The sequence below is a fragment of the Amphibalanus amphitrite genome, unplaced genomic scaffold (assembly GCF_019059575.1).
Source record: "Amphibalanus amphitrite isolate SeventyFive unplaced genomic scaffold, NRLGWU_Aamphi_draft 001168F_arrow, whole genome shotgun sequence".
NCBI lineage: Eukaryota > Metazoa > Arthropoda > Thecostraca > Balanomorpha > Balanidae > Amphibalanus > Amphibalanus amphitrite.
The window spans coordinates 127458-142065 of NW_024882662.1; the positions used below are offsets into that span (position 1 = coordinate 127458).

Sequence of the window (14608 nt, forward strand, 5' to 3'; positions counted from 1 at the left end):
TGGACGCTGCTATGCATAGCAGCGTGTGAGATTATGGTCCCAAAAAAAGCTTCTACAAGCTTATATGTGTTCGTAAGCACATATTTTTCTGGAGCACTCCTTTGTGCAGTGTATTCCCTTGCACATTTCATTGTTAACTGAAGCGCATTTTGGACTCTCAAGGTCGTCCTCTGTGGTATGTACCTCTCTTGCAAGAACCGGGCCTCCTGCATGTAACTATCGGTACTTTCCGGCCTATATCTGACCCCCAATAAGGATGGCGGCAGCGCTATATAACATGGCCTGGGCGTCCGAGTCGTCACACTCACCATGAAACTGTTCACTCAGCTGCTTCTGTTGGCAGCACTCCTGGTGACACTGCTATCCGCCGTCTCCGCCGCACGTGAGTGGTCTAAATTCCTTCTCTCAAGACTCAATTCAAAGAGAAAATTTACCGGTTTAGCACATAATCCTTGTCATTTAGCAGTTGGATAATAGCTTTCTTTGGTTCGAATCGGAGTAAATATATACAGCATGGCGTCATGATTTCAGCAGACGAGAGATCGAAAGGCACCCAACATTTTTATTTATTTAAAGAAATGGAAGGCTGCATTTAATTCTGTTTGCTAATTATATTGTCAGATTTACTCAGGCAAGATCAAGTTAGAACCCGTGGCAAGCAAGCTGACCATAATAGATTTGTAGACTAGTTTCACTTGCCAAACTCATTTTTAACCCGCGCCCCGTTGGGCTCTGCCGAGCAACGCGCCCTGTTGGGGGGGGGGCATTTTGCCCCCCCTAAGATCTCGAGAACCACGCAACCTAGCGACAAGCGGCAAACGGTGTTGGATAGCCCTATCAGGGAACTACCTTGTGACCCAATTTTATTGACCTAGGTCAAACCGATGACGTCACAGGTCAGGTTAAAGGTCCAATTTTCACCGTTTACAGGCATTTCAAGAAATGCGTAGTAAAATCGAGTAAGATGCATTTCATTGAAAATCATCGATGGGGAAATGTTCTTCAAACACATATTTTGCTATTTGAGGTCACTGATACCAGATCAGGTCACAGAGGTCAGGTCACTGGGGGGCACAATATGAAAGTGTCGTGTGATACATGTTTTATGGTCCATTTTACATGAGAAATGCGATTATGTGGGTCAGGCAGCCTTTGGGGCCAGCTTAGGTCACGTTTTGGTCAAGGTCAGGTCAAGGTCAGGTCAAATTAGGTCAAATTTCAAAGTTGATATTTTTGCATAAAATGGTTATCGAATCGATGCAGCTCGTCACGGGGAGTTCAATGGTGGTCTTTGTTTTACCGTACGTGGTCTAGAATCGCTAAAAATTGAGTTCAAAAATTTGACGTCATCATTTTTGAACAGTTTTTTCGCTATAACTTGGCCAAAAAACGAGATATCGATCTGAAATTTGGTATGTATATAGAATAGCGCAGGGACTATCACATATGTTCCGGTTTTTTCGAAATTCGGAAAAATATTGGATTTGTTTTAGTTTTTCTAAAAAAATCAATTTTTTGAATTTTTCGGGGTCAAAACCCAAAATTTTGAAAATCCGAGATTGCAGTTTTGTAGCGCCGCCTTTTGTCTACTAGACAATATAAAGAACTTCGAAATTGCTTGATAACTGTAGATTTGGTGAGCGTTTCAAGATTGCATGTTTTTTGCTCATTTTTGCTCGAACATGACCTCAGTTTGACCTCAATAACTCCTGACCTAAGGTGACCTAAGACTTGAAATTTGGTGTGAAGGTGTCAAATTGATGCCCGGGAAGGTACTGAAAATTTGGCGGCGCTGTGCGCCGCCGTTTCCTTGCTATTCAGGAAAAACCACAGGGGGGGGGCCAAAATGCCCCCCCCCAACGGGGCGAGGGTTAAATTTCCATTGGCTTACGATCTTTATATTCTAAATACTGGATATCTTTGAAACAGCAGGACAACGAAATAAATCACGAAATCCAGGGCACACTTTGAAATATTTTTTTCCATAGCTGGCGGCGGCGGCGGTGGCGGCGGCGGCGGCGGAGGAGACGGAGGCGGAGGCGGAGGCGGAGGCGGCGGTGGCGGCGGTGGCGGAGGCGGTGGCGGTGGTGGCGGTGGCGGAGGCGGCGGTGGTGGAGGCGGAGGCGGTGGGGGTGGCGGAGGCGGTGGCGGAGGCGGTATCTTCGCCAGATTGCATGGCACCATCTTCTTCGAGTTGGTGGATGATGATTCCAACAATGATAATTAATAATTCCAACAATAATTAAATCTTTATCGATTCTCTTGTGAGTCACACTGTGGTGATACTTATAAAACTTGTGCCGGATGAAAGATGCCATGGAAGGTCCAAAATGTTATTTCTGAATAATTGAATCCTTGGTATTTTATAACTTCCCTTCATTATATTTATTTCCGCGATATGATTTACAATATGTGATATGATATGAGTGTCTTTTATCTTGTATGACAACGGTCTGTGAATAGCCCAATTATTGCGGATTGACCGGATGATGTAAAATAAATAAATAAATAAATAAATAAATAAATAAATAAATAAATGTTTTGGTACTACACGGGATACTCAACATGCGCCATGTTGCAGGGTTCTTGGACCTTCAAACCGAGTTATATTTTTAACATGATAAGACTAGTGTAAAATAAGTAACTTCTGAAACATGACAATCACAGCTAGGCATAGCAATTCCAATCGGAGTGTTTCCCTCTTACTCGTGGAGCAGTGTGGAGAAGAAGAAGGAAAAGGGAGGTGAACGAAGAGAACGGAGAAAAGGAAGAAGAAGGTGGGAATAGGAACATGAGGATGAGGAAAACAGTATGAGTAGAAAAAAGCATGAGAGAAAGAGAAGGGGGTGACATAGTTAGAATAGACGAAAAGAGGCGGGGAGTAAGAAGAGGAATGAGGTCCGTGCTGCAGTACTCGACCTCGATAATATTGATTTCCATTTATTTTTTACCTGGTCAGTGGTCGATTTCGAAAAAAATTCTTGGATCTTCTATTGTCCTATATCGTTTGTAAAAATCTGTGCTAATAGCAAGCTTATAAAATGGCCGGGTCGTTATTATAAGTATAATTTGTCATCTCGAAGGTTATGTATTTTCTCAGAAAAACTCCCTAGGCTAGGGGAACATCTCCACAATACCTCTGATCTAGATTTACACGCAATCCATCACTGGCGACATTAATGTGATAACATGCCGCAATTGTCACAGCGCATTGTGCGCCGCAGTCGTCCCCATTGCCTAATCACTGCGTGGATGCTGGAAAAGAGATGAATGTGACGATTGTCTTTCGCCGTTTTTGTTGGCTACATTATACATATTCCCGGAACACTGGAAGGTCGAATGATATAAGATGGTATAAGGGTGCACGGGTTTCCATCTCATCTTGAGCAAGGACGAAATACTTTGAAAACCTGTCATAGACGTAGAAACAGGGGGCCGGGGGGGGCAATGGTCCCCCACTTTTCAGCCATTTTTTAAATGTAAAATCTTTATTTTTAATTTAAATTAAAAAATAAGATCAGGAAATGATTCAGCAAGGTGAGATGAGCGCAAAACTGCAAATAATTTCTTCATAGAGGTATTGGGGCTCCCACAAAGTGACATTGAAGTTTCGCTGCCCCCCCCCAAAAAAAACACACAGATTTCGTGACGTTCCTACGCCCATGAAACCTCTGGTATAGGCATTTATTTGGAAGTGGGCACTCAAATTATGTGCTCATCGAAGCCGAAATTACACGGAGAAAAATAAGAGTGCGGAGATGGAACGGGTTATGAATTTTGCATTTTGCAATACTGAATACTTTGTGATTTTGCCGTGTTTGCGCACTTGTAGGTAAGGCCCTCGTTCTGTTTTATTTCGACCCAAGTTCGTTTTATTTAACATGATCATAATTCAAGTCGGTATATGTTTTTGTTGTTATGACTGAACAATACCAAATAAGCAATATGAGCAATACCAATCATGCGAATATGGTTTCATATTGTCCACTACGGTACACAAAGCTCGGCGTCTTCCTCATCAATGTCCATCCATCATTAAACTCATCACCCAGCAAATACTATTAAAAAACATCAACCACGACTATCCTAGCCACTTGATTCCGCCCACCTGATGCTCCTTCCAGCGTCATCATCCCCCTCCTGGGAGCGCGGGGGATGACGCCCGTCGCGTCTCCATCGACGCACGCGCCGGAGAGAAAGCTCAGCGTCCGAGTGTCGGCTCGTCTTACCTCGGCGCCAGTGTCCGGTGTCGACGGCAGAGAGTGGCACGGACTCCTTGGAGGGGGCAGTGGAGGATTGTAGTGATTCGCCGGGAGTGCGGCCGGCTGGCAAGATAGTCACGAGGCAGATGCAACAGGTGAGAGATCCGAGCGTTGACCTGTGGATCGAATGGGCTTGAGGTGTTGAGTTTTTTTTTTTTAATGGATGTTATTTTAGGATGGACGAAAGTCGAAAACAAATGAGTGATGCATGCTTTTAAACCGTGAGAACATTCGAAATTCGTTTCCTACTGCCGCCTCACTACTTTGCTTTTTCTAGATTTCCTGTGTGGGCGGGCATACGGCGTGCGTCCCTCGTTCATTCTAAGCTCACTCAGCCATTGTCATCGACAGGCTTTTATAGTTCAAAATTGGCCATTGACGAGCGAGAAAGCAAAATAAACCTAACCTAACCTGAACATTTCATTGCAACCGCAAATTAACCATTTGAACGTGCTTTTCTATTCAAACTCGATTTCATTAAGGGGACCCTCCCTGCTCCCACCTTCAAAAAAGGTAATGAATTGGCATGAAAGTGATGTTGCTCGGTTCAGAAAGAGCGGAAACGAATATCTACCAAATTTCATCGAAAAATATTCACCGGTTTTCAAGATATTAGACTTTTACTTTTGTTTACTTTTTGGGATCTCCGCTGTTCCTAGCGACTTTATTTGAAAGTGCGGCACTTGTTGCGCGCAAAGCAGCATATACCACCGCGTGCTACCAAACGTTTTAGTAAAAGACTAGGGTGACCCGCGTGCTCCGCAACGCGAAAAGGGATATTTTCGATCGGCGGGTGTTCGGTTGTTCTTGTGTCGGTTGGGTTATCTATCCATTTCGGTCGATTGCTTTTTGACGGCTAAACGTTTTGGTTTGTGGAAAAAATATCCACCGCATCGAGGTGCCCGTGTCTGATAAGCATGCTTTCCACTTCAGAATCTGTCAAATGTGCTTTATAATTGAGGTGCGTAGTTTTAAGACAAATGAAAGGCGTAGATAATTTTCGCTAAAAATCGTTTTGCAGAGGTTTAAAACATTTATATTTTTAAGAATACTGTTGCTTGTCATGCAAACGTGATGATTGGATCTTGGAGAGAATTGAATGCTCTTTCTAATGATAGCATTTTCAATTGTCAAGCGTATCAGGTTAAGCAGCAAATCCCGTGTATCTTTTTAGTGGCACATTATGGACAAATACCATTTTAATTCAGCGATTTTTTCCACATTGTTTTTGGTCAATTAGCTGTCCACAATTTTTCCATGAGAGGCGGTACATTTTTATTGCTAATAGGCGCTGTTTCAACTCATTCCGTCTGACGATCACCTGAAATTAATATAAATTCCAAAATCCGTTTAAAATGGCACTTTTTGAAATGAAATTGCCCTCACACTTGCACGTGGCGCGTGCCACCCCTGCACCGCACACTATTCGATTGCCCGTTCGATTCTCTACACGATGCTGTTTTCCCCGTGCCGATCGGGCGCACGGCTACCGAGATATTGCACGGGGAACGGACCCGTGTCGGGCAAATTTAGCCATTTTCGCCCGTTTTTGCCAGCCGATTTATACATGTAAAGTCTATGACGCGAATTTGCACTTTTTGGGCACGCGCCACGCGCTCGCTATCGATCCGATCGAGCCGAGACCGCTCAAAGGCACGTTGTCCATCCTTGTTCTATAACTTGCGCAAATTTCAGCGCGGTAGGTGCAACGGTGTGATCTGTAACCCGCGCTACGTAGCACCATGTCGCGACCTTCGTAATAGACAGAAACTACGCCCTCCTCAAATAGTAATATAGACAAGCGGCTGCGCCACTTGCTTTGCTGCGTGGTAGTAAAAAATTGCGGCACCAGCCAATTTGCTATCGAATGGTGCTCGATTGAAATCTATGTGTCGTCTAGAAGCATAGATATGGACGGAAATGTGAAGAGAATTAAAAAAGAACTTCAGAGGGATTTGTTGGATGAAATTTGGCTGATACGGGGTCTAGAAAGGCCAAGGGAGTCAGCCCCGGTCACTTTGGGTCAGGCCAGGTCACATAGGTCACCTCTCGTCCGATGGGATTAGCCCGGGCCACAATTCTACTTTTGCCTCCACCACTACCCCCTACCCCTACCACTACCCCTACCCCTACCCCTAACCCTACCACTACCCCTACCACTACCCCTACCCCTACCACTACCCCTACCCATACCACTACCCCTACCCCTACCACTACTCCTACCCATACTCCTACCCCTACCACTACCCTACCACTACCCCTACCACTACTACTACCCATACTCCTACCCCTACCACTACCCCTACCCCTACATCTACCCCTACCCCTACCCCTACTACTACCCCTACCCCTACTACTACCCCTACCCCTACTACTACCCCTACCACTACCCCTACCCCTACTACTACTCCTACCACTACCCCTACCCCCAACCCTACCACGACCCTACCCCTACCACTACCCCTACCACTACCCCTACCCCTACCCATACCCCTACCAACACCGCTGGGTCATGTCAGGTCACAGAATAATTGGATCCAATCAGTACTAAAATATTAGACTTAGAGTGTTCCCAGCCCTGCCCCTATTCGTGCCATTCCATTACGCTTAATCGTATTTGTCGGAAATGGCGCTTTGTGGCATATGTGGCGCACTACGACAAACGCGGCGCATTTTCACCCGGCGATTGAGCATGCACCTTGGCACCAAATTGCACCCTTATCGGGCCATATTTGACAAAACTGTGCGATTTGCGGCAAAAATGGCGCGTTGTAACCAATGTGACGCATTGCGGCAAACGCGGTGCATTTGTAAATTGCTATCACAAACTGTTGCCATTCAACGAAAATCTGCACAATCTCTCGCCACTTTTCATTCAAATTAATAACTTGCCGATCCGCCAATGCGAGGCACTCGCCGCCGATCGGCATGCATTTAGTCCACAAAGTTCTTCGACCCCGGCTCTCAATGAAGATCTACGAACCGATCAAAATTTCAGTGGCGTTCTTCCAGCGCGCCCCACGCGCGAACCGTGCACCCCAGCGAGTCGGAACCTAGAAAAGGCGCTGACCCGCTCTGTCACCTAGAAGGTGTGCAAATTTCAACCCCCTACGATATACCGTCTGCCCTGTAGGCCGGCTAAATTGAACCCACTACACGGCGTGGCGGACAAACAAACAAACAAACAGATGGATCCTGTTCAAATAGTAGTATAGACAAGCGGCTGCGCCACTTGCTTTGCTGCGTGGTAGGAAAAAATTGCGGCACCAGCCAATTTGCTTTCGAATGGTGTTTGATTCATGTCGATGTGTCGTCTAGAAGCATAGATATGGACGGAAATGTGAAGAGAATTTAAAAAATACTGCTCTGAGGACTTCCTTGGATGAAAGTTGGGTGATACGGGGTCAAGACGGGTCATAGGGGTCAGCCCTGGTCACTCTGGGTCAGGCCAGGTCACATAGGTCACCTCTCGTCTGATGGGATCAGCCCGGACCCCTGTTCTACTTTTGCCTCCACCACTACCCCTACCCCTACCACTACCCCTACCACTACCCCTACCACTACCCTTACTACTACCCCTACCCCTACTACTACCCCTACCACTACCACTACCCCTACCACTACCCCTACCACTACCCCTACCCCTACCCTACCCCTACCCCTACTACTACCCCTACCACTACCCCTACCCCTACTACTACTCCTACCACTACCCCTACCCCTACCACTACCCCTACCACTACCCCTACCACTACCCCTACCCTACCCCTACCCCTACTACTACCCCTACTACTACCCCTACCACTACCCCTACCACTACCCCTGCCACTACCCCTACTACTACCCCTACCACTACTCCTACTACTACCCCTACCACTACCCCTACCACTACCCCTACCACTACCCCTACCCCTACCCCTACTACTACCCCTACCACTACCCCTACTACTACCCCTACCACTACCCCTACCCCTACCACTACCCTACCCCTACCACTACCCCTACCCCTACCCCTACCCTACCAATACCGCTGGGTCATGTCAGGTCACAGACCAATTGGATCAAATAAGTATTAAAACCATACTTAAAGTGTTCCCAGCCCTGCCCCTATTCGTGCCATTCCATTACGCTTAATCGTATTTGTCGGAAATGGCGCTTTGTGGCAAATGTGGCGCATTGCGGCAAATGCGGCGCATCTGTACCTGTTGTTTGAGCATGCACCCTTGCACCAAATTGTACCCTTATCGGGTCATATTTGACAAAACTATGCGATTTGCGGCAAAAATGGCGCCTTGTCACCAAAGTGGCGCATTGCGGCAAACACGGTGCATTTGTATACTCGTATCACAAACTGTTTCCATTGAACGAAAATCAACACATTTTTTCGCCACTTTTCATTCAAATTAATAACTTGCCGATCCGCCAATGCGAGGCACTCGCCGCCGATCGGCATGCATTTAGTTTACAAAGTTTCTCGACCCCGGCTCTCAATGAAGATCTACGAACCGATCAAAATTTCATTGGCGTTCTTCCAGCGCGCCCCACGCGCGAACCGTGCACCCCAGCGAGCCGAAACCCAGAAAAGGCGCTGACCCGCTCTGTCACCTAGAAGGTGTGCAAATTTCAACCCCCTACGATATACCGTCTGCCCTGTAGGCCGGCTAAATTGAACCCACTACACGGCGTGGCGGACAAACAAACAAACAAACAGACGGATCCTGTTCAAATAGTAGTATAGACAAGCGGCTGCGCCACTTGCTTTGCTGCGTGGTAGGTAAAAATTGCGGCACCAGCCAATTTGCTTTCGAATGGTGTTCGATTCAAATCGATGTGTCGTCTAGAAGCATAGATATGGACGGAAATGTGAAGAGAATTTTAAAAGAAATGTTCTGAGGGCTTCGTTGGATGAAAGTTGGATGATACGGGGTCAAGACGGGTCAAAGGGGTCAGCCCCGGTCACTTTGGGTCAGGCCAGGTCACATAGGTCACCTCTCGTCCGATTGGATCAGCCCGGGCCACTGTTCTACTTTTGCCTCCACCACTACCCCTACCACTACCACTACCCCTACCCCTACCCCTACCACTACATCTACCCCTACCACTACTACCACCCATACTCCTACCCCTACCACTTCCCATACCACTACCCCTACTACTACCCCTACTACTACCCCTACCACTACTACTATCCCTACCACTACCCCTACCCCTACTACTACTCCTACCCCTACCCCTACCCCTACCCTACCTCCTACCACTACGACTTCCCCTACCACTACCACTATCTACCACTGGGTCATGTCAGGTCACAGAATAATTGGATCCGGCAATAAGTATTTAAAAAATCAGACTTAAGTGTTCACAGCCCTGCCTCTATTCGTGCAATTCCATTACCCTTAATCGTATTTGTCGGAAATGGCGCTTTGTGGCATATGTGGCGCATTGCGACAAACGCGGCGCATCTATACTTTTCGTTTGAGCACGTATCTTGCACCAAATTGCACCCATATCGGACCATATTTGACAAAACCGTGCGATTTGCGGCAAAAATGACGCCCTGTGACCAATGTGACGCATTGCGGCAAACGCGGTGCATTTGTAAAATCCTATCACAAACTGTTGCCATTCAACGAAAATCTACACAATCTCTCGCCACTATTTATTCAAATTAAAACTTGCCCATCCGCCAATGCGAGGCACCCGTCGCCGATCGGCATGCATTTAGTCCACAAAGTTTGTCGACCCCGGCTCTCAATGAAGATATAAGAACCGATCAAAATTTCATTGGCGTTCTTCCAGCGCCCGCCACGCGCGAACCGTGCACCCCAGCGAGCCGAAACCTAGAAAAGGCACTGACCCGTTCTGTCACCTATAAGGTGTGCAAATTTCAACCCCCTACGATATACCGTCTGCCCTGTAGGCCGGCTAAATTGAACCCACTACACGGCGTGGCGGACAGACAAACAAACAGACAGATGGATCCTGTTTAAATAGTAATATAGACAAGCGGCTGCGCCACTTGCTTTGCTGCGTGGTAGGAAAAATTGCGGCACCAGCCAATTTGCTTTCGAATGGTGTTTGATTCATGTCGATGTGTCGTCTAGAAGCATAGATATGGACGGAAATGTGAAGAGAATTTAAAAAAGAACTGTTCTGAGGGCGTTGTTGGATGAAATTTGGGTGATACGGGGTCAAGACGGGTCAAAGGGGTCAGCCCCGGTCACTTTGGGTCAGGCCAGGTCACATAGGTCACCTCTCGTCCGCTGGGATCAGCCCGGGCCACTGTTCTGCTTTTGTCTCCACCACTACCCCTACCCCTACCCCTACCACTACCCCTACCACTACCCCTACCCTACCACTACCACTACCACTACCCCTACCACTACCCCTACCCCTACCACTACCCCTACCCCTACCCCTACTCCTACCCCTACCCCTACCACTACATCTACCCCTACCACTACTACTACCCATACTCCTACCCCTACCCCTACTACTACTCCTACCACTACCCCTACCCCTACCCCTACCACTACACTACCCCTAACACTACCCCTACCCCTACCACTACCCCCTACCCCTACCCCTACCAACACCGCTGGGTCATGTAAGGTCACAGAATAACTCGTGCCATTCCATTGCCCTTACTCGATTTTGTCGGAAATGGCGCTTTGTGGCAAATGTGGCGCATTGCGGCAAATGCGGCGCATCTCTACCTGTTGTTTGAGCATGCATCCTGGCACCAAATTGCACCCATATCGGACTATATTTGACAAAACTGTGGGATTTGCGGCAAAAATGGCGCCTTGTCACCAATGTGACGCATTGCGGCAAACGCGGTGCATTTGTATAATCGTATCACAAACTGTTCCCATTGAACGAAAATCAGCACATTCTCTCGCCACTTTTCAATCAAATTAAAACTTGCCCCTCCGCCAATGCGAGGCACCCGCCACCGATCGGCATGCATTTAGTCCACAAAGTTTATCGACCCCGGCTCTCAATGAAGATATACGAACCGATCAAAATTTCATTGGCGTTCTTCCAGCGCACCCCACGCGCGAACCGTGCACCCCAGCGAGCCGAAACCTAGAAAAGGCGCTGACCCGCTCTGTCACCTATAAGGTGTGCAAATTTCAGCCCCCTACGATATACCGTCTGCCCTGTAGGCCGGCTAAATTGAACCCACTACACGACGTGGCGGACAGACAAACAGACAGATGGATCCTGTTCAAATAGTAAGATAGACAAGCGGCTGCGCCACTTGCTTTGCTGCGTGGTAGGAAAAAATTGCGGCACCAGCCAATTTGCTTTCGAATGGTGTTCGTTTCAAATCGATGTGTTGGCTAGAAGCATAGATATGGACGGAAATGTGAAGAGAATTTAAAAAAGAACTGTTCTGAGGGCGTTGTTGGATGAAATTTGGGTGATACGGGGTCAAGACGGGTCAAAGGGGTCAGCCCCGGTCACTTTGGGTCAGGTCAGGTCACATAGGTCACCTCTCGTCCGCTCGGATCAGCCCGGGCCACTGTTCTGCTTTTGCCTCCACCACTACCCCTACCCCTACCACTACCCCTACCACTACCACTACCCCTACCCCTACCCCTACCCCTACCCCTACCACTACATCTACCCCTACCCCTACCACTACTACTACCCATACTCCTACCCCTACCCCTACCCTAACCCCTACCACTACCCCTACCACTACCCATACTCCTACCCCTACCACTACCCCTACCACTACACCTACCCCTACCACAACTCCTACCACTACCACTACCCCAACCACTACCCCTACCCCTACCCCTACCTCCTACCACTACCCTACCCCTACCACTACCCCTACCACTACCCCTACCCCTACCCCTACCCCTACCACTACCCCTACCCCTACCCCTACCAACACCGCTGGGTCATGTCAGCTCACAGAATAATTGGATCCAATCAGTACTAAAATATCAGACTTAAAGTGTTCCCAGCCCTGTCCCTATTCGTGCCATTCCATTACCCTTACTCGAATTTGTCGGAAATGGCGCTTTGTGGCAAATGTGGCGCATTGCGACAAACGCGGCGCATTTTCACCCGGCGATTGAGCATGCATCCTGGCACCAAATTGCACCCATATCGGACCATATTTGACAAAACTGTGCGATTTGCGGCAAAAATGGCGTCCTTAGATAATTGTGACGCATTGCGGCAAACGCGGTGCATTTGTAAATTCCTATCACAAACTGTACCCATTTAGCGACAATCAACACATTTTTTCGCCACTATTTATTCAAATTAAAAAACTTGCCCATCCGCCAATGCGAGGCACCCGCCACCGATCGGCATGCATTTAGGCCACAAAAGTTTGTCGACCCCGGCTCTCAATGAAGATCTACGAACCAATAAAAATTCCATTGGCGTTCTTCCGGCGCCCGCCACGCGCGAACCGTGCACCCCAGCGAGTCGGAACCTAGAAAAGGCGCTGACCCGCTCTGTCACCTATAAGGTGTGCAAATTTCAACCCCCTACGATATACCGTCTGCCCTGTAGGCGAGTGGAATTGAACCCACTACACGGCGTGGCGGACAAACAAACAAACAAACAGACGGATCCTGTTCAAATAGTAGTATAGATTTAAAATCGTTAGATCTGCGCTGACGTCACACATTCAGAGGGGGCATTCTAATGCATATTCTAATACACTGAATCCAAGTGCTGCAACTTTGAACTTAGATATTTTCAATTTGAGGCATTTCTCGATCTTGTGAGTGCTCAAACCGGTAAGTGCAAGACAGGGACCCCATTTTGGCTATCTCAACTCAAAACTAATGTTAAGGTGGGATGGTCACTTTAATTAAATGCAGTTTCAATGGCGCAACTGTGTTCGTCTTTGTTCGGTTGGGGCTTGTGTGTTGTGAATATGTCAGGAAGATAAAAGACTAGCGTTTTGTGGAACAGACCGGCATTTTCGCAAAACATGATGATGCTGATTTACTTGAGAGCTGTTGCGGATTGTTTGTATAGTGGTTCAGCAAGCTACTATTTGAACATTGAACAAGTCCTCTGAAGTGCCTCAGTCGCCTGTTGTTTCTTTTCTGCGGCATTTATCTTAGCACACCCATATACCTACCTAGACCTACGAATAGTTAGCTTCTCAAATTCAGTTATGCATGGTATTGCGTTCTAATCAAGTCAGTTAAAACGTCGTTTGTTTGTGTGAATAGAACAGAAGGTACGCATTCACGTTATTTTATGCGAACGATTCTTTCCTGACGTTATAATTCTGGTGAATATGAGTTAGAAAGTTTAGTATGACTGGGCAAAAAGACTTTCATTCAATGCCTTTTGAACGCACGCCTTTTCGATCGGCTGCAAAATAAGGTCTCTTTATCCACTCGCGTTTTCCACGGCATATTTGCGTGTCTAGCTGATTAACTTGCCATCGATTGAAGTTCAAATATTTGAGCTGGGACTCATTTGGTGTTGAGGTTGAAGTGCTTCACGCAGGAACTAGAAAAGACTGATTTTGCAAACCGTTTTGATTAAGGTTTTGTGAGGAAATTGATAATCGCATGTTTACAGTGAGCATTGAGCAAGCGCAAGCAGTTCGCTTTGAACAGCCATTGTGTTTATTATCTGCACTCACACACACTTGAACCGACCCGTGCACCCACACAAACGCACGCATAAGGGAGCCACACATAGGTTATAGGTAAGATACGCCCTGATTGAAATTGGCCCGTTTGTGCAGACCTAGCCGACCCCTTAGCTGCTTTGCCCTTAGAAATCAGCTTTAATCCCTCGCATGTGTAGGGGGGGGGGGGGTCGGATGGACCCCCCCCCATGGTTTTTCGCGAATAACTCGCGTAAAAAGCGGCCGATCGCGACGAAACTTTCAGTACCCTCGCATTGATCAATTTTACACCTATCCTGAAAATTTCATGACCCTGACCCAAATGACCTTTGACCTGTGACCTCTTTTCCGAGACCATGTTTGGCCGGAATCGCGATTTCGCGTATGTCGGCTCGCACTAGCCGCGTGTTTGCAAGCTTTTCGTGGTTTCAAACGTTCAAACATGTGATTTGATGTTACTCCCGTGTGTGTCAAGGTCACCTGAAGCTCAGGTCAGGTCATTGACCTTTGGTGACCTCGGGTGACCTCGGGTCACTTTTTCGAGTTTTACATGTTTCTAGGCTAGTTTTTGGAGCTGAATTCGAATTTAGCAACCATTTGAACATTTACGAAGTAGTTTTGGTGACTTCGTAACATGTTACGAAGCTGTCAGAGGCGGTTGACACGTACTACGAATACCCGTCACGACGCCTACTGGTTGACCTGACCTGACCTGACCCGA

At 47.4% G+C, this 14608-nt stretch overlaps 1 protein-coding gene across 1 annotated transcript in view; it reads left to right on the top strand.

Moving 5' to 3' along the window:
* Nucleotides 1-2682: 2682 nt before the first annotated feature.
* Nucleotides 2683-14608, top strand: part of LOC122370792 (guanylate cyclase soluble subunit beta-1-like) — a gene marked incomplete at its 3' end in the record, with an annotated part of 67110 nt that continues 55184 nt past the window's right edge. The window contains exon 1 of the mRNA XM_043346694.1: nucleotides 2683-2777. The remainder of the gene's footprint in view (nucleotides 2778-14608) is intronic.